This window comes from Pan paniscus, chromosome 1 (genome assembly GCF_029289425.2).
Source record: "Pan paniscus chromosome 1, NHGRI_mPanPan1-v2.0_pri, whole genome shotgun sequence".
NCBI classification, from domain to species: domain Eukaryota; kingdom Metazoa; phylum Chordata; class Mammalia; order Primates; family Hominidae; genus Pan; species Pan paniscus.
In genome coordinates this window covers 114012725-114033105 of record NC_073249.2, presented here as the reverse complement: position 1 = coordinate 114033105, position 20381 = coordinate 114012725, and the positions used below count along the sequence as shown (strand labels likewise).

The 20381-nt window shown below is 43.1% G+C and overlaps 1 long non-coding RNA gene across 1 annotated transcript in view; it reads right to left on the bottom strand.

Moving 5' to 3' along the window:
* Nucleotides 1-1965: 1965 nt before the first annotated feature.
* LOC134730811 (uncharacterized) overlaps nt 1966-20381 on the bottom strand; it is a 41782-nt gene continuing 23366 nt past the window's right edge. Inside the window, exon 2 of the long non-coding RNA XR_010112779.1 lies at nt 1966-7015. This is a non-coding gene — a long non-coding RNA (uncharacterized LOC134730811). The remainder of the gene's footprint in view (nt 7016-20381) is intronic.

The following is a 20381-nucleotide window of genomic DNA, read 5'->3' as shown; positions in this document are numbered from 1 at the left end:
GGATGGCTAGAATGAACTCTGCAGTGCTGGATCAGAATTGGAAATATCAATGGGAGCACATAGTTTTATAAATTTGTGTGTGTGTGTGTATGTGTGCGCATATGTGTGCATTTGTGTATTAGTGTGATAGTCTGTCCTCTGAAAGGGCCTACAAGCCATGATACTCCAGTACAAATTAGTACACCTAGAACCCAGATTGTTCTAAATACAATTATCCCTAAAGGAACCAGGGCTTTTTTTTTTTTTTTTGAGACAAGAGTTTTGCTCTTGTAACCCAGGCTGGAGTGCAATGCCACAATCTTGGCTCCTTGCAACCTCCGCTTCCAGAGTTCAAGCAATTCTCCTGCCTCAGCCTCCCAAGTAGCTGGGATTACAGGCGCCTGCAACCACGCCAGGCTAATTTTTGTATTTTTAGTAGAGACTGGTTTCACCATGTTGGCCAGGCTGGTCTCAAACTCCTGATCTCAGGTGATCCACCCGCCTCAGCCTCCCAAAGTGCTGGGATTACAGGCATCAGCCACCGTGCCTGGCCTTTTTTTTTTTTTTAAGACGGAGTCTCGCTCTGTTGCCAAGCTGGAGTGCAGCAGTGCGATCTTGGCCACTGCAACCTCCGCCTCCCTGGTTCAACTGATTCTCCTGCCTCAGGCTCCCGAGTAGCTGGGCTTCTGGGATTACAGGTGCCTGCCACCATGCCCAGCTAATTTTTTTGTATTTTTAGTAGAGACGGTGTTTCACCATGTTGGCCAGGCTGGTCTCGAACTCCTGACCTCAGGTGATCCACCCTCCTCGGCCTTCGAAAGTGCTGGGATTACAGGCATGAGCCATGGCACACGGCCAGAGGAAGAGGATATTTACATAGTCTCAGAGTATCTCCTCACAAGATATTTGTTAACTATTAAGGGAAAAGTAAAGGCCGGGTGCAGTGGCTCATGCCTGTAATCCAGCACTTTGGGAGGCTGAGGTAGGCAGATCACGAGGTCAGGAGTTCAAGACCAGCCTGGCCAACATGGTGAAACCCCCATCTGTACTAAAAATACAAAAAAATTTAGCTGGTGTGATGGTGGGCGCCTGTAATCCCAGCTACCTGGGAGGCTGAGGCGGGAGAATTGCTTGAACCCGGGAGGCAGAGGTTGCAGTGAGCTAAGACCATGCCACTGCACTCCTGCCTGGGTGACAGAGCAAGACTCTGTCTCAGAAAAAAAAAGAAAAAGAAAAATAGTCCTTTTAAAGTGAAGAAACCTGGTAGACATCCCCTTAACCAAGTAATCAAAGTTAACTTCAACAGTAATGGAACAAGTCAACTAATATTATGTAGGGGTCACAACATCACTTCTGTGCTATTCCTGCTAAGAATGCATAACCTGAATGTAATCATGAAGAAACATCAGACAACCCAAGTTAGGGGACACTCTATAAAACAACTGGCCTGTAACTCCTCAAATATGTCAAGGTTGTGAAAGACGAAGTGTGGAAAATTCTATTCCAGATTGAAGGAGACTAAAGACACTTGACAACTGAACACAATGTATGATATAGAATTTATTTTATCATAATGGACATTATTGGAACATTTGAGCAAATTCAAATGAGGTCTGTAGGTTAGAAAATATTATTGAATCAATATTGATTTCTTAATTTTTATAATTGTGGTTATGAAAGAGAATATCCTTGTTTTTAGAAAATATACACTGGCGGGGCGTGGTGGCTCACTCCTGTAATCCCAGCACTTTGGGAGGCCGAGGCGGAGTTTGAGACCAGCCTGGCCAACATAGTGAAACCCTGTCTCTACTAAAAATACAAAATTAGCTGGGCATGGTGGCATGTGCATGTAGTCCCAGCTACCTGGAGGCTGAGGCAGGAGAATAGCTGGAATCCAGGAGGCAGAGGTTGCAGTGAGTTGAGATCACGCCACTGCACTCCAGCCTGGGCGACAGAGCAAAACTCTGTCTCAAAAAAAAAAAAAAAACAAAGAAAAGAAAATATACACTGAAGTGCTTAATGGAAAGGGGCATCATGTCTGTAAGTTATTATCAAACAGAAACAAGTTCAGAAAAAAATTACGCACATACACATGCACAGAAATACAGTGAGAGAGAGAGAGCAAGTATGCAGTAGGTATTAGCCTAGGTTGCTAGGAGAATTAAAGTTAACAAGCAATTAATTCATGACTAACACCAGAAACTTGGAGAATATGCCCAATGCCCTTTTATCAAGTGCCCAGTGCCAATTTATCATTTAAGATAGCACTCCACATGGCAGAAAGACTTAAATGCCAGTAAGTCACTCTGTATGTTTGGGACATCTGTAGAACACTTTTTTTTTTTTTTTTGAAAACTCCTCTAGCAAAAAAATGTTTAAACTTTCATCTTCACGTTGGGTGATTGCAGTCATAAATTTCACACAATGATCCTGCTTGTATCATAGAATAACCCATTTTCTGATGAACAGGTTGAATCCAAATAAATTCCAAACACGTGTATAATGTAGAGTTAAAACATTTTAGACTCAAAGCTCAAAGCTAATTAAGAACCGGCATGGGCCACAGTTTGAACCACCACCAACTTGTCTTTGCTCTGTTATTGGTTTGCTGTCTTTGTCTGTTATTCCATATCACTTGCTGGAAGGAAGCAGCCATACTGAAATACAAATTTTGTTTGTTTCTTTTTTAAAAAAGGAAACAAATAGATGGTTTATTCTAAGAATGTACAGGAACTTATATTCTAAACGTCCATAAATGCATATTCTAGGGACTCTTATCATCTCAGAACCCTACTACAGATTCTCTTTAATCTTTTTAAACATCCTGTTACATAAATTGCAGCTGTATCTATAGCAGGAAGAACAATAAGATAATAATTGGTCAAACATCAAAAGCACTTGGGTGGGTCTTCCACAAACCTTTAGTCTTCTCTCCCACCAACACCATGTTCTTAGATTTTTTTTCCAACCACATTAATGTATTTTTTGTTTGTTTGTTTCTTCTTTTTCCTTTCCCCTGAGTAATTACTATGAATTTTTGCCAGGTCAAGAATTCTTCCCAGAAACAAACCCCAAGTATTAAAAAAAATCAAACAAACAGTACCTGAAGATAAGATGTACTCTTTCCAGGCCCACCCCCTCCCTTTGATTTCTTTCTCCAGATTGAGTGGGTTTAATTGGAATTGCACGTCCTCAGCGTTTCATGAAGGACAGATTTTCTATCTGACCTATGACCTGCTAGGAATTCCCTATTAACTTTCATGGGATGAATTTGGAATTGTCCTTACCACTCAGTATTTACTAAGTAAGAAATCACACAAACTCTTATGCAGGCTGTGAATCTAATGTATGTATACATATAGCAAGCATTTCTTGATGATTAATGTTAGAGTTATGGTCGGGTACAGTGGCTTATGCCTGTAATCCCAGCACTTTGGAAGGCCCAGGTGGGTGAATCACTTGAGGTCAGGAGTTCAAGACCAGCCTGGCCAATATGGTGAAACCCTGTCTCTACTAAAAATACAAAAATTAGCCAGGTGTGGTGGTGCATGCCTGTAGTCACAGCTACTCAGGAGGCTGAAGCAGGAGAATGGCTTGAACCCAGGAGGTGGAGGTTGCGGTGAGCCAAGATTATACCACGGCACTACAGCCTGGGTGATAGGGCAAGATTCTGTCTAAAAAAAAAAAAAAAAGTTAGAGTTAGGAAGAGTTTTAGAGGTCATTCAACTTGACGTCTTTTCCATAACTTTTTTTGTCAAATGGTTGCAAGCCAAAAACTCAGTTGTTATAACAAGGAGCTCCATATGGTGTTGGGCAGCTCAATCTATTGCTGGACAGCTCTCATCATAACCCTTGCTTCTTCCTGTGGTTCTCTGGAGCCTCACAGAATATGTCTACCTCTCTTCCATATGACAACCCTTCACACACTGGTAGCTGCTAATTTGTGCCAATTAAGCTGTCACCAGGTCTCATAATGATTTTTCAGATCACATTGGGTAACGCATGAACATCCAAAAGTTAATGTTTAACTCTGGAAGGTAAGATTATGGTTATGTTTTTACTTTCTTGTTTATATGTAAATTCTAAGTTTCACAATAAATATTTACTTTAATAGTGAAAACATTTGGCCGGGCATGGTGGCTCACGCCTGTAATCCCAGCACTTTGGGAAGCCAAGGCGGGAGGATCACCAGGCCAGGGGTTTGAGACCAGCCTGGCCAACAAGGCAAAACCCTGTTTCTACTAAAAATATGAAAATTAGCCAAGCGTGGTGGTGGGTGCCTGTAGTCCCAGCTACTCGGGAGGCTGAGGCAGGAGAATCTCTTAAACCCTGGAGGCAGAGGTTGCAGTGAGCCGAGATCATGCCACTACACTCCAGCCTGGGCAACAGAGCGAGACTCCATCTCAAAATAATAATAAGAAGAAGAACAACATTTTTATTGAGCTTATTCTAGATGCCACTTCCTTTTAAAAAAGGAAACAAATAGATGGTTTGTTTTAATTACTCTACAATAACCCTGAGGGATAGGCACTGTAATTATCCCCATTGTACAGATGAGGAAACTGGGGCATAGAGGGATTAAGTAATTTTCCCAAGGCCGCATAGCTAAGTAAGTGGCTGATATGATATTGGAACCCAGGTTTGCCTGATTTTTAAGTATTCCTCTTTTTTTTTCTTTGAGACAAGGTCTCACTTCATCACCCAGGCTGGAGTGCAGTGGTGTGATCACTGCTCACTGCAGCCTAGATTTCCTGGGCTCAAGTAGTCCTCCCACTTCAGCTTCCCAAGCAGATGGGACCACAGGCACGAGCCACCATACCCAGCTAATTCTCTTTTTCTCTGTTAGAGATAGGGTCTCCCTATGTTGCCCAAGCTGCTATCAAACTCCTGGGCTCAAAGGATCCTCCCACTTCAGCCTCCCAAATTGTTGGAGCCACCGTGCCTGGCCAGCCTCCCAAAGTGTTGGAGCCAGCTTCCTAAGGTGTGAGCCACCGTGCCTGGCTGACCATTCCTCTTATAAGAAAAACAATTTATTTATTTTGGCAGCAACAAGTAGGGCGTTATTTGTTTTGTTTTGTTTTTAGTGTGGTGTCCAGAAATTAATATGCTAGATTTGATGTGAACAGCATAAAGCACACTGGGATTATTATGTCCTTTGATTTGGTGACAGTATAATATATCAATGCCCCTAAGACTGCATTTGATTTTTTACCTGTAATACAAGATTACCGGCTCATACAGAGATTACAAAAAATCCTCTGGTTCTTATTTTACTTTTTCTTTCTTCCTTGACTCTACCATCCCCCGTCCTCATCTACTACCCCATCACCTGTCCCCTCCACCCCCATAATCAATTTATCAACCTAGTTGTTAATATTTTTCTCTATGCTCATATAATCACATATAGACAAATACAAATGCACACATATTCAATGCAGTTTTTTTGTCATTTAAAAAGTGACTACTTTTTTGCCTTTTACTCAAAACATTTTTGTGTGTAAAATCCCTCTAAGTCAACTGGTAGAGTACAAATTCATTCCTCTTCATGGATGTGCCAAAATGTGAATGTACTATAATTTTTACAACCATCACTCTATTGATGGACATCCATAGTATTCACAATTTGTGTGTGTGTGTTGCCACTTAAAATGCTGCAACAAATGTCCTTGTACATACATCCTATAGTGTTTTTACTCCAATAGTTTTATTGAAACTAATGGTTTTTTTCAGAGGATAGATTCCTAGGACTGTAATTGCTGGGTCAAAGGGTATATATATATTTTTATTTATTTTTTATTTTATTTTATTTTTTGAGACCAAGTCTCGCTGTATCGCCCAGGCTGGAGTGCAGTTGCACAATCTTGGCTCACTGCAACCTCTGCCTCCCGGGCTCAAGTGATTCTCCTGCCTCAGCCTCCTGAGTAGCTGGGATTACAGGCACGCGCTATCACGCCCGGCTAATTTTTGTATTTCTAGTAGAGACAGGGTTTCACCATGTTGGCCAGGCTGGTCTCAAACTCCTGACCTCAGATGATCCACCCTCCTTGGCCTCCCAAAGTGCTGAGATTACAGGCGTGAGCTGCCGCACCTGGCCAAAGGGTATATTTAAAATAATAGCTGTTGCCAGACTGCTTTCCAAAAAGGCTATAACACTTCATATTTCAGTAGCAGCACATGAAAATACCCGTTGCCCCCATCCCTGCAGCAATAGGTGTTATAGTGTATTCAGTAGCCATTCTAACAAAAACTGTGAAAGAAAATCAAAAGAAACTACTTCAACATAATAAAAACTATTTACCCCAAATGAAAAGCAACTATGATACTAACTGGCAAAATGTTAAAATTCTTTTATTCAAAATCAGGAACTACACAGGAGTTTTTAGTTAAGGCCGGGTGTGGTGGTTCACACCTATAATCCCAGCACTTTGGGAGGCCGAGGTGGGTGGATCACAAGGTCAGGAGATTGAGACCATCCTGGCTAACACAGTGAAACCCTGTCTCTACTAAAAATACAAAAAATTAGCCAGGCATGGTGGTGGGTGCCTGTAGTACCAGCTATTCGGGAGGCTGAGGCAGGAGAATGGCGTGAACCTGGGAGGCGGAGCTTGCAGTGAGCTGAGATTGCACCATTGCACTCCAACCTGGGTGACACAGCAAGACTCCATCTCAAAAAAAAAAAAAAAAAAAAAAAGGAGTTTTTAGTTAAATAAATCTCCCAAGTCTATTTCACTCTTAACTTTAAAATTAACATATAATAGGCCAGGCACCGTGGCTTACGCCTGTAATCCCAGCACTTTGGGAGGCCCAGGCAGGCAGATCACCTGAGGTCAGGAGTTCGAGACCAGCCTGGCCAACATGGTGAAACCTTGTCTCTACTAAAAATACAAAATTAGCCGAGCGTGGTGGCACATGCCTGTAATCACAGCTACTTGGGAGGCTGAGGCAAAAGAATCACTTGAACCTGGGAGGTGGAGGTTTCAGTGAGCTGAGATCACACCATGGCACTCCAGTCTGGGCAATAAGAGCAAAACTCCATCTAAAAAAAAAAAATGAATTAATTAACATAACACACATATAAAATGTGCACAAATCCTAAGTGCACACATCAATGATCAATGAATTTTTGCAAAGTAAACATATTTATATAACTACCACATAGGTCAAGAAAGTTATTACCAGCACTTCAGAAGCCTAACTCATGCCCCCTTCCTCCTTCCTATAGAGAACCAGTCCTGACTTTTAACACCACTGAATAGTTTTGCCTGGATTGGAAACATACATACATGTGGCATCATGCAATCTATACTCCTTTGTGTGTGTTTGGTTTATTTCTTTCAACATTTTCTTTGTGAAGTTTCTTCATGTTTCTGATAGCAGTAGTTCACTCACTTTCATTGCTGTACAATAGTTTATTGCTTGAATAATATACCACAATTCAATGTCCATTCTGTTGTTGATGAACTTTCAGGTCCTTCTGAATCTGAAACCCATCATCCAATATTTTAGCCATCAATACTCCCAGCTTTGTGTCATCAGAAATTTGGATGATCACAACATTTCTGATACAAATCATTGACTTTTAACTGTTTGACAGGACCAGACAGACTTGTATCAGCCAACTAGAGGTCTCCCTTCAGGTTAACCTTAATACTAATAAATATTATTTGGACAAAATTTAGTTAGCTAAAACTGTAGCTATCTGTAAAAATGTAGGTATCATTCAATGTACCTTTCTGCATTTCAGAGGCCGAGATAGGAGAATCACTTGAAGCCAGGAGTTTGAGACCAGCCTGGACAACCTAGTGAGACCTCATCTCCACAAAAAATTTTAAAAATTAGCCAGGTGTTGTGGTACATGCCTGTAGTCTTAGCTACTTGGGAGGCTGTGGCAGGAGAATCACTTGAGCCCAGGAGTTTGAGGCTACAGTGAGCTATGATCACACCTCCACATTCCAGCCTGGGCAACAGAGCAAGATCGCATCTTTAAAAAAAAACAAAAAACAGGCTGGGCACAGTGGCTCACGCCTGTAATCCCAGCACTTTGGGAGGCCGAGGTGGGCGGATCATGAGGTCAGGAGATCGAGACCACCCTGGCTAACACGGTGAAACCCTGTCTCTACTAAAAATACAAAAAATTAGCCGGGCATGGTGGCGAGCGCCTGTAGTCCTAGCTACTCGGGAGGCTGAGGCAGGAGAATGGCATGAACCCGGGAGGCAGAGCTTGCAGTGAGCCAAGATCACACCACTGCATTCCAGCCTGGGCAACAGAGCGAGACTCTGTCTCAAAAAAAAAAAAAAAAAAAAAAAGCAAAAGAACCATAAATATTTGTGGAGGTCTACTGTGTTCTAGGTACTGAGTGGGGTTAGAGAAGTGGAAAAAACAGACCACACCGAGACTCTCACGAAATTTACATTCTAGTTGATGAGATAGATGTAAATAAAAATTCAGATCATTTTATGAGGAAAGTGAAATGGAGCAACACTAAACAGAATAATGAGGAGAAAGGCACACAACTTCTGAAGGCACTAGCCATGTGAAGACTGAGAGTATACCATTCCAGGCAAGGGGAACAGCAAGCACAAAGTCCTTGAGGAAGGGATGGGCTTAAAAAAACAAGGAGGGCAGTGTACCCAGAGCAAAATGTGAACAAAGGCAAGTAGAGGAAAGGTAGACAGAAACTAGATTATGTAAGGTCTTGAAATTCTTTTATTTACTAACTTACTTTTTTAGAGATGGGGTCTCCCTGTGTCACCTGGGCTAGGGTACAGTGGCTATTCACAGGAGCAATCATAGCACACTGCAGCCTGGAACTCTGAAGCTCAAACAATCCTCACCCCTCAGCTTCCCAATAGCTGAGACTACAGACTCACACAATGTGCTTGGCAAGGCCTTTTATTCTAAATGCAGTGGTGAGATGGACAAGAGATGTACCATCCATATCCTCCTTTAAGGAAGGACTTGATGCCCAGATGTAAAGAGTGTAGTCACCAAACAGCCCTTTCAGAATCTGCCCCAGACACAGAGAGCCTCACTGCTTAAGGATATACCCTTCTTAGAGCAGACCGCTTCTAGAGACTAAGTGAGCAGGGTTATAAAGCCCCAGCTATTTTAACCTAACAATTCTGACGGATAATACTCGTTTTTCAGAGCTCCTTGATAGGTTGGCCAAGGCTATTTTTGGTCTGCATCACGGATTTCTTCCTCAGTCCAACTCAGATTTCTCTTTCTTCCTTGTCACAGATGTTAAACCTTAATAACATGTTGAATCCCAAACTCCACCTCTGCATCTGTGACAAACTTAACCTGTGACAAATGGGAAGCCATAAAAGGATTTTTTTTTTTTTTTTTTTTTTTGAGACAGAGTTTCACTCTTGTTGCCCAGGCTGGAGTGCAATGGCATGATCTCAATCTTGGCTCACCGCAACCTCCGCCTCCCAGGTTCAAGTGATTCTCCTGCCTCAGCCTCCCTAGTAGCCTGCCTAGTAATAGGCATGTGCCACCATGCCCGGCTAATTTTGTATTTTTAGTAGAGACGGGGTTTCTCCATGTTGGTCAGGCTGGTCTTGAACTCCTGACCTCAGGTGATCCACTCGCCTTGGCCTCCCAAAGTGCTGGGATTACAGGCGTGAGCCACCGCACCCGGCTGCCATTGAAGGATTTTTAAGCAAAGAATTCAAATGGCCTGATTTACATTTTAGATCACTCTAGCTGCTGTATAGAGGATGGACTGTGGGAAGTAAAAGTGAAAACAAGACCAGTAGCAGTAGCCCAGGGGAGATGGTGGTGATTTGATCTAGGGAGGAGAAAGCGGGAAGTGGATGGATTTGGGATATAATTTGGTTGTAGAAGTGATAACTGCGCGGTGGCTCACGCCTGTAATCCCAGCCCTTTGGGAGGCCGAGGCAGGCGGATCACGAGGTCAGGAGATCGAGACCATCCTGGCTAACATGGTGAAACCCCGTCTCTACTAAAAATACAAAAAATTAGCCAGGCGTGATGGCGGGCGCCTGTAGTCCCACCTACTCGGGAGGCTGAGGCAGGAAAATGGTGTGAACCGGGAGGCGGAGCTTGCAGTGAGCCTAGATAGCGCCACTGCACTCCAGCCTGGGTGACAGAGCGAGACTCCATCTCAAAAAAAAAAAAAAAAGTAATAACTGGTTCATCCCAACCATTTTGATCAGTTACCTTGCAGAAAACAAATTTAGTGTGTTGAAGGAAACCAAAATATTTCTCTCTAAAATACTGGGGATTTTAGTTTAAAAGCTTAAAACACATGGGCACACCGCCCTTCCTAACTCTGCCTTCATCCGCTCAGAAACAGCTCAGCGGTGCTAGAGGATCCAGGAGCAGACTTTACTCTTCCCATTAATTTACCTTCCCACATTTTCCTGCCTTTTGGAAGCCTAAAGATACTCTTCTTTGTTTCAGCACTTCGTAAGATTCATGGCTCTGGCCGAGTGCGGTGGCTCACGCCTGTAATCCCAGCACTTTGGGAGGCCTAGGCAGGTGGATTGCTTGAGGCCAGGAGCTCGAAACCAGCCTGTCCAACATGGCATTACCCTGTCTCTACTAAAAATACAAAAATCAGCCGGGCGTGGTGGCACACACCTGTAACCCCAGCTACTCGGGAGGCTGAGGCACAATAATCACTTGAACCCAGGAGGTGAGGTTGCAGTGAGCCGAGATCATGCCACTGCACTCCAGCCTGGGCGACAGAGCAAGACTCTGTCAAAAAAAAAAAAAAAAAAAATTCATGGTTCTTTGTTAAAATACTATTTAAACAAGGTCCCTAAGCCACTGCCTGGAGAGAGAAATACTTTTGAACTGAGGCCTCTCCCACTTGATGGGTACAGCATGTTAATAAACTTGTTTTTCTTTTGTTAATCTGACGCTTGTTTTCAAGTGTCTCAACTAAGAACCTAAAAAGGGTAAAAAAAGAAATGATGTTTTCTCTCCAACAGTGTGTTTTTATTTCTTTCATCTACCTGTCCAGTAATCATTTTAAAAAAGAAAATAGCATTAGTTACTGCCTGTGTGATGTGGCCCCTGCTTATCTGCACTCTCCCTCCTGTTTACTGTTCCAGCCACCTCAGCTTTTTCTCTGTTCCTCTAGCATGGCAAGCTTATTCCTGCCTCATGACTCTTTCACATGGTGTTTTCAGATTTTCTCTGTAGCACTCTGCACGCATTGTCCACCTAAATTCTATTCATCCCTCAGGTAGCAGTTTAAATACTGTGTCCTCACAGAGGATTTCTCTAGCACTGCCTCCTCTCCCGTGAAGCTAGTTCCTGTAATTATGGGCTCACATAAATCCCTGGGTTTTCTTTTTTGGCACTTATCACAAGCTGTAATTATACCATACGTTTTATTATTTGTCTTCCTCACCAGAGTTCCACAAGGGGCAGGAATGTGCCTGTTTTGTTTTCTGCTTCATCCCTTGTGTCTTGCACAGTAACTATAACTCAGAATTTGCGCAACAAATATTTGCTGAATGAAAGAACTTGCCCGTAGTGGCCCCTTGTTAGTGCCTAGAGTCAATTTCTTTACATGCTCGTAAAACATCTTTTGATAATCCATGCCAAAATGTTCTAGAGATCATTGAAAATTTTCCTACTAGTTTTCAGAATGTAATTTTTTTCCACCTGGGGAACTTTTTTTTTTTTTTTTTTTTTTTTTTTTTGAGATGGAGCCTCCACCGTGTCTCTACTAAAAATACAAAAAATCTCTCACTGAGTCTCACTCTGTCACCCAGGCTGGAGTGCAGTGTCAAGATCTTGGCTCACTGCAACCTCCGCCTCCCAGGTTGAAGCAATTCTCCTGCCTCAGCCTCCCAAGTAGCTGGGTCTACAGGTGCCAGCCACCAGGCCCGGCTAAGTTTTTGTATTATTAGTAGAGACGGGGTTTCACCATGTTGGCCAGGCTGGTCTCGAACTCCTGACCTCGTGATCCACCCGCCTTGGCCTCCCAAAGTGCTGGGATTACAGGTGTGAGCCACCGTGCCCAGCCTGAGAACATTTTTTAAAATAAAGTTTGATTATTGTATTGTATACATATATATATATATATATATATATTTTTTTTTTTTTTTTTTTTTTTTTTGAGATGGAGTCTCGCTTTTGCTGCCGTCCAGGCTGGAGTACAGTGGCACGATCCCGGCTCATTGCAACCTCCACCTTCTTGGTTCAAGGGATTCTCCTGCCTCAGCCTCCCAAGTAGCTGTGATTTCAGGTCCCACCACCACGCCCAGCTAATTTTCAAATTTTTAGTAGAGATGGGGTTTCACCATGTTGGTCAGGCTGGTCTCAAATTCCTGACCTCAGGTGATCCACCCAGCTCGGCCTCCCAAAATGCTAGGATTACAGGCGTGAGCCACCACACCCAGCCTATATGGATGTAATTTTAAGGTAATACCAAATATTTATAACAACAACAAAACCCTACTCTATTCCACAGTCTTACTCTCTAGATATGCAACTACTTAAGCTAAGCAGGTTTGGTCAATCTCTATCTTTAAAGGAAGTCTTTTTTCATACTTAAAAAATCAAAGACATTTTACTCTCTGACCCTTTCCCCACTGTCAATAATTTCAATAGTATTTCCATTTGCGGTTTGCAACCCCATTGGCAATTTCTTTCAGTATCTTTTAGTATTGGGGACTAGAAATTTTACTTTTTAAAAATTTATTTATTTCTTATTTTTTATTTTTCTTTTTTTTTTTGGTAGAGATGGTGCCTCTCCATGTTACCCAGGCTGGTCTGAAACTCCTGGTCTCCCAAAGTACTGGGATTATAGGCGTGAGCCACCACACCTAGCCGAAATTTTAATTGTTTTAAAAGTAGCAGAATATCTCTTATTATCTCACCTCAATGGTGTTACATTTCTTTTCTTTTCTTTTTTTTTTTTTGAGACAGGGTCTTGCCCTGTTGCCCAGGCTGGAGTGTAGTGGCACATTCGTAGCCTCAGCCTCCTAGGCTCAAGGGATACTCCTGCATCAGCCTCTTGAGACTACAGGTAAGTGTTCCCATGTTGAGACAGGGTTTCACCATGTTGGCCAGGCTGGTCTCAAATTCCTGACCTCAAGTAATCCACCGGCCTCGGCCTCCCAAAGTGCTGGGATTACAAGTGTGAGCCACCATGCTTGGCCTGATTTCAGGATTTTAAATGTGATATGTTTCCCCACAAGCCCCACATTTTCCAGAAGAGCTAGCTTGACACAAACTAAATTTTGCTCATGGGTGAAATGTAAAGAATTTATAATCAGCCGGGTGCAGTGGCTCATGCCTGTAATCCCGGCACTTTGGGAGGCTGAGGCGGGCGGATCATGAGGTCAGGAGATCGAGACCAGCCTGGCCAACATGGTGAAACACTGTCTCTACTAAAAATACAAAAATTAGCTGGGTGTGGTGGCATATGCCTGTAATCCCAGGTACTCAGGAGGCTGAGGCAGGAGAACTGCTTGAACCGAGGAGGTGGAGGTTGCGGTGAGCCAAGATTATGCCATTGCACTCCAGCCTGGGCAACAAGAGTGAAACTCTGTCTCAGAAAAAAAAAAAAAAAAAAGAATTTATAATCAAGCAGCTTCCTCCCCTCCCCAATGCCCTGCCACTGATCCCTTATGAACATTATTTAGGAAGACCCTTTGCCTCTATTTGTTTTTTAAAAAGTGAAATAACAGAAAGTGAAGAGGTTTTCTCAGGATGTTAGCAATTCTCCACTGTTAAGCAGGTCTTCTCTAGGTTTACAACAGAAATAGCTAAGGAGGCAGAGCTCACACCTACTTTGTCTATCTTTCTAATACTGAACAAAACCTTTACTCAACTTTGCTGCTTTCTAATGATTCTGTCCTATTTCTACTCTTTTTTGGCAAACTCCTCTAGCAAATTATCTGCACAGTCATCGTCACCTCTTAATGTCAAATAACAAATAATTTGGTTTTAGTCTCTATTGAAATATAATTAAGGGCCATTATCTACTCCTGAATAGCCACATTAAAATGCCTCTTCTCAGTCTTTACTGAGTTCCCTATTGAGTTTTTTATTGCAAACCACTCTATTAAGGAATGGTTTTTCTTCTCTTTATAATTAAAGAAAATTACATGAACAGTATAGCAACATTAATACAGCTCTAGATAAAAGACAGAAAAAGTCACCCACAATGTCACTACCCATCCAAAAGTAAACATTTTTTAAAAGTTGTTGTTGTTGTTGTTTGAGACAGAGTTTCGTCTTGTTGCCCAGGCTGGAGTGCAGTGGCGCAATCTCTGCTTACCACAACCTCCATCTCCTGGGTTAAAGCGATTCTCCTGCCTCAGCCTCCTGAATACCTGGGATTACAGGCATGTGCCACCACACCTGGCTAATTTTGTATTTTTAGTAGCGACAGAGTTTCTCCAACTTGGTCAGGCTGGTCTCAAACTCCTGACCTCAGGTGATCCGCCCTCCTCGGCCTCCCAAAGTGCTAGGATTACAGGCATGAGCCACCGCGCCTGGCCAAAAAATTATGTTTCTAGGACACTAGTGGCTGGGTGCGGTGGCTCAGCCTGGCCAGCATGGTGAAACCCTGTCTCTACTTAAAATACAAAAACTTAGTCAGGCATGGTGGCGTGCACCTGTAATCCCAGCTACTCAGAAGGCTGAGGCAGGAGAATTGCTTGAACCTGGGAGGCAGAGGTGGCAGTGAGCCGTGATCGTGCCACTGTACTCCAGCCTGGGCGACAGAGTGAGACTCCATCTAAAAAAAAAAATTCTTCACATTTCACCCATGAGCAAAATCTAGTTTGTGTTAAGCTAGCTCTTCTGGAAAATGTGGGGCTGGTGGGGAAATGTATTATATTTAAAATCCTGAAATCAGGCCGAGCACAGTGGCTCACGCCCAGGTAGGTGGATCACCTGAGGTTAGGAGTTTGAGACCAGCCTGACCAACATAGTGAAACCCTGTCTCTATTAAAAATACAAAATTAGGCCGGGCGCGGTGGCTCACGCCTGTAATCCCAGCGCTTTGGGAAGCCAAAGCAGATGGATCACCTGAGTTCGGGAGTTCGGGACCAGCCTGACCAACATGAAGAAACCCCATCTGTACTAAAAATACAAAAATCAGCCGGGCATGGTGGCGCATGCCTGTCATCCTAGCTACTCGGGAAGCTGAGGCAGGAGAATCGCTTGAACCTGGGAGGCGGAGGTTGCGGTGAGCTGAGATCACGCCATTGTACTCTAGCCTGGGCAACAAGAGGGAAACTCCGTATCAAAACAAAAAGGCTGAGTGTGGTGGCACATGCCTGTAATCCCAGCTATTTGAGAGGCTGAGGCAGGAGAATCGCTTGAACCCAGGAGGCAGAGGTTGCAGTGAGCTGAGATCACACCTTTGCACTCCAGCCTGGGCAACAAGAATGAGACTCCATCTCAAAATAAAATAAATAAATAAAATAAAATCCTGAAATCAGTTAAGCCTTAGTGAGGGTCTCTTAGGGCCTCCCCAGATGGGCGTATGTTTTCAGGAAGAAAGTAGAGAGAACAAAAACGACAAGGGGGCCGGGCACGGGGGCTCATGCCTGTAATCCCAGCATTTTGGGAGGCCGAGACGGATGGATCACCTGAGGTCAGGAGTTCAAGACCATCCTGGCCAACGTGGTAAAACCCCATCTCTACTAAAAATACAAAAATTAGCTGAGCATGGTGGCATGCACCTGTAATCCCAGCTACTTGGGAGGCTGAGGCACGAGAATTGCTTGAACCGTGGAGGTGGAGGTTGCAGTGAACCAAGATTGCACCATTGCACTCCAGCCTGGGCGACAGAGCGAGACTCCGTCTCAAAAAAAAAGACAAGGGAAAATAATGATTAGGTTGATGAACAGAAAGGCCCTTAGGCAAAATTATGCTTTTCCTATGTAGTTCTGGAAGTAATGTCCTCCTCTTAGTTTAGCAGAAAGGATTACCTCTCACTGGCAGAATTTCTTGCTAGGTAGAAAGGGAAGGTAGAAGCAAGCCAGTGGAGATGTATTTTTACAATGCATTGGATCTTTCCACACTTCTCAGATCACACTATGTAAAGAGTACCCTCTTCCAATACATAGAACACTCTTTATTTAGGCCAAATCAAGATTTCTGGATACTCTATAATGGTCAGGCTGGATAAACGGTTAGGGAGGGAAGGAAAGGGACTTTTCACATCATATCTGTTATATCTTTTAAATTTTGTATTATGATCATGTGTCATTTATTGAAAAAGTAAGTTGTTACTTTAAAGACTCAATTAAGGCTGAGTAGTGAAATTTAAGATTTAGTTTTTTGGTCAGCATAGCCTCCAGTATTTATTTCTTTCCTTGCCCAACTTGTTCATCCGCTTTGTGATTTTGTACTGTGGAGTTTTAGTTTAGAGACCTCTCCCTGCAAGTGATACCCCCAACCGAAGTTATCAAATCTAATCTAAACAGATCAATTTATGCGTGACATTTCATTTTCTTCCATAAGCTCTGTTTCCCACCAGCAAACAAAACATCTTGTTAAAACAGAGACTGTCCACTTCAAGCTTCAGATGAGAATTACAGTCAGATTCCAGCCCTGCTATTTACTAGCTACGTGACCTTCTGCAGGGCATGTTACCGCTCTGGGATTGGGTTTCCTCATGTGGGGCTGTAGAAGGTGCACTCAATTTACTAGATAGAGGTCAAAGGATGTACTTCAACTTCTGGCTCTGCCACTTTGTTGCTGTGCGACCTTGGACATGCTGCTTGGCCTGTAAGCTTCCGTTTCTATAAAATAGGGATAACGCTTCCTTCCAGGGAGGTTTTGAAAGTGGGATGAGGGATCTAAGATGCCTAGGACACATGAGTGCTTAAGCCATGTTAGTGTCTTCTCCTTTCTCTTCACCTGTTTCTTTCTGGGCTGTTTTTGTTTGTTTGCTTTTACTTTATAAAATAAGAACAGTGAACTACCTATTATGCAGATCTCCTGCCTTTCGTAGTGCTTTATAAACTGTGAAGCAGAAAGCAGAATGTGTGGTTGTTTGGGCACCAGGAGGACAAAGGGCCCCAGGCTTTGAATTTCTCTGACCTCTCTAAATTGTGTTTGAATTCCAGAGAAGAGCTCTGTTTTTCTAGGTGAGAATTAGGCAAGCTTTTCCTGGAGCTCACCCCAGTCAGCACCCTGAGGGCTGAGGGCTGAGGGCTTCCCTTCCACAAGACCTCCCTGTCTTTGTGAGGCTCAGCATCACAAAGCCACCTGGGGAGTCAAGGGTAGGTATTGTTCTTCAGAGACACCTGGATGCTGGCTCACTCCCTGAGGAGGAGGGAAAGCTGCTCTGGCCTTTGAAACATTGTATTGAAAACTCACACACAGAAGCCAAAACTGACAAGGATGATAAGCTGCTAATATGCTAATAATAATAATAATGAACTATGCCTGTTCTTCACATACTGTGCTCTGAGAGAGGTTAAAATGCCTTTAGGCCAGTACTTTGATTTTTTTTTTTTTTTTTTTTTTTGAGATGAAGTTTCAAAAAAGCTCCGTCACCCAGGCTGGAGTGCAATGGCATGATTTCGGCTCACTGCAACCTCCGCCTCCCAGGTTCAAGCGATTCTCCCACGTCAGCCTCCCGAGTAGCTGGGACTACAAGCACACGCCACCATGCCTGGCTAATTTTTTGTATTTTTAGTAGAGATGGGGTTTCACCATGTTGGCCAGGCTGGTCTCGAACTCCTGACCTCAGGTGATGCACCTGCCTCGGCCTTCCAAAGTGCTAGGATTACAGGCACAAGCCACAGTGCCCGGCTAGGTAGAAGTTTAGAAGAGTTCATTAAGACTCTGCCACTCGGTGGATTTGTAACCTGTATTAAACATTAACCCTCTCTGGGCCTGAGTTTCTCTATCTTAAGATGAGGAAAATTGGTGAAATAATACCTAACACACTTCCTAGCTCTAACTAACTTTGCTAGGCCAGATGCTTACAAATTGAAATTCTTTGATGTCAACCCTGTCTTATTCCTTGGACAAAGGGGAAGAGAAGAAAGGTCTTAGTTTTTACAGCGCAACCAGCATGTATGAGGCATTATATGAGGGACTTTATGTACACTAATGTATACACTGATTTCTAGCACAGCATTGCTTTGTTAATTTGACAAATGATCTTCTAAAAGGGTGGGCACGTGTGCCAAGGGTACTATCACAAGGTTCTCTAATTTTAATCTTATCAAGGAAACAAGTAATCAAAAGACAGAAATGGGAGGCAGAATTAGTACATAATTTAAAATTTGCATTGGTGTGATACTGTACTAGACACTGGAAATAAGGTAATCACAGTTAACCTACTAAACAGATATTTTACTTGATAGCAATAGAGAATACATAATATGTCTAAATCAAGTATCCTGTATAAATCACAGGTGAGCTATTTCTCAACACATTATTTGTTTCCTTCCTTCTCTACTTAAAAAAATTATACACATAATTCATAAATCATTCTCATTATAAAAGGGTCAACAACATAGAGCAAAGACTTAGGGGTCATTCTCTACTCAGCCTTCCTTTCAGCCCCCAGCCCCTTACCTCACTCTCCCACCACCCAATCCCCTTAACAGAGAACCACAATGATGTATATTTCAAGTCATTTTCAAGTTAAATTTCATTATTGGTATCCTTACATTTTCCTTTAAGAAAAAAGAAACTCTGGGCCGGGTGCAGTGGCTCACACCTGTAATCCCAACACTTTGGGAGGCCGAGGAGGCCGGATCACGAGGTCAAGAGATTGAGACCATCCTGGCCAACATAGTGAAACCCCATCTCTACTAAAAATACAAAAATTAGCCGGGCGTGGTGGTGCGCACTGTAGTCCCAGCTACTCGGGAGGCTGACACAGGAGAATTGCTTGAACCCAGGAGGCAGAGGTTGCAGTGAGCCGAGATCTTGACACTGCACTCCATCCTGGCAACAGAGCGAGACTCCGTCTCAAAAAAAAAAAAAAAGAAAAACTCTGAAAAGGGTAAGGAGGAAGTGGGATTCAGTAACCTACAAAGCATTTAGGCAGGATGCTTTTCAAAATGCAGTTGGCAGAAATGGAAGTTGAACTGAGTGTGGTTTCCAGTACAGGGCATCTGGCCACCTTCACCTCAGTAAATACTGCTGATCGACTCTCTCTGGCTCTGGCTGTCCTGCCAGAGACAGCCAAACACAGGAGACATGACAAATTACTATCATCTTTTGCTTCTTTATTTTTATTATTATTATTTTTCTTTTTGTGGAGAACAGCGTCTTGCTGTATTGCCCAGCCTGATCTCAAACTCCTGGGCTGAAGCTGTTCTCCTGCCTCTGCCTACCCAAGTGCTGGGGTTACAGGTGTGAGCCACTGCACTCGACCTTTATTTTTATTCTGTATACTCATCAGTCCCCTTGTGCCCTGATAATGGCTAGAAATAGGAGTTTCTTTTATATACAGTAGCAGGGACACACTTTCTCTCCTTCTCTTTCCTTTCTAAAGGACAATGTCAAGGACATGTCCAGGACAGGTCAGAGAATGTTATATCAGAGATACTGCTGCTATATTTACCCCCACTTGCCTTTCAAGCAAAGCAATTTATATGATTAAAAACAAAACAAAACAAAACAAAAAACAGCAGAGGCAAACTGTCCTGGGTATCTTCAGAGAAGAAAAACATTGAATTTTAAAGCTGTATTTTACTTTGCAGTAAATTTTTCTGGGGGCTAAATTTCCTTCTTCTCTTTGTTTTTACTTTTTAAAATTCTATTAGGAGAGAGTTAAAGAGATGTATTAGCCAGGTGCAGTGGCTCGTGCCTGTAATCCCAGCACTTTGGGAGGCCGAGGCGGTGGGGAGGGATCACCTGAGGTCAGGAGTTCAAGACCAGCGTGGCCAATATAATGAAACCCCGACTCTACAAAAATACAAAAATTACCCAGGCATGATGGCGGGTACCTGTAATCCCTGCTACTTGGGTGGCTGAGCGGGAGAATCACTTGAACCCAGGAGGCAGAGGTTGCAGTGAGCCAAGATCGTGCCACTGCACTCCAGCCTGGGCAACAGAGCAAGACTCTGTCTCAAAAAAACAAAACAAACTGTAACCCCAGTCAGCAAATAAGAGTCCCAAATTTTAGATAGCGAATGCTGAGAAAATTAGGAGGGTGTTAGGGGAAGCTTTAAAGGAGAGAGTGGTATTTGAGACGGGAGGGGCCAAGAAGACATTCCAGATAGAATAAAGAAAGGTGTAGAAGAGGAACCATTCAAGATGTGCTTAGGGAACAGTGACTACACCAAACTGACACATGTCAGGGAACAATGGGGTGATAAGTTGGGCTCACATTTGGAGAGGCTAAAAAGTCTGTACTTAATTCCATAGATAATTCCATAGAGTGTCTGATATTTTCGTTGAGAAATGACATGATTAAAGTAGTGCT